We start from the raw sequence: 444 nt of genomic DNA on the forward strand, positions 1-444 counted from the left end.
ACCCAAGAGTTCCCGGCCCAGAGAGGGCCCCCTGCCCTCCCCACAACAGCTGCATCCACCGGGCCCACACTGTGGGTCCCCAGGGAGGCCCACGACCAGCCCTGTCTGGAAAGTAAGATATTGTCCCGTCTCTCCAGACTGTTTTTTGCAGCGAGCCCCGGGTACCGGCCCCGGCAGACGCGGTCTGGACTTAAATTCTCCAGAGCCAGGGCAGAGCGGACAGAGCCTCCCTGGCTCATATGTCCTGGGCCAGTGGCCTCCACTCTGGGGCCGCACCTCAAATTTCGGCGACAGAACAGCCGCGGAAAGCAGCCCGCTTTATCTGCGGCCGCGCGAGCTCTATACAGTGTGGCCCCTCACCCCCGGCATTCCACGCCTCCCAGGGGGGCAGATAATCCCACAAAGGGCCTCATGCCAGAGCCCAGCTTGCAAAGTGCTTTCTCC

This window comes from Bison bison, unplaced genomic scaffold, assembly GCF_000754665.1.
Source record: "Bison bison bison isolate TAMUID 2011002044 unplaced genomic scaffold, Bison_UMD1.0 scf7180017864289, whole genome shotgun sequence".
NCBI lineage: Eukaryota > Metazoa > Chordata > Mammalia > Artiodactyla > Bovidae > Bison > Bison bison.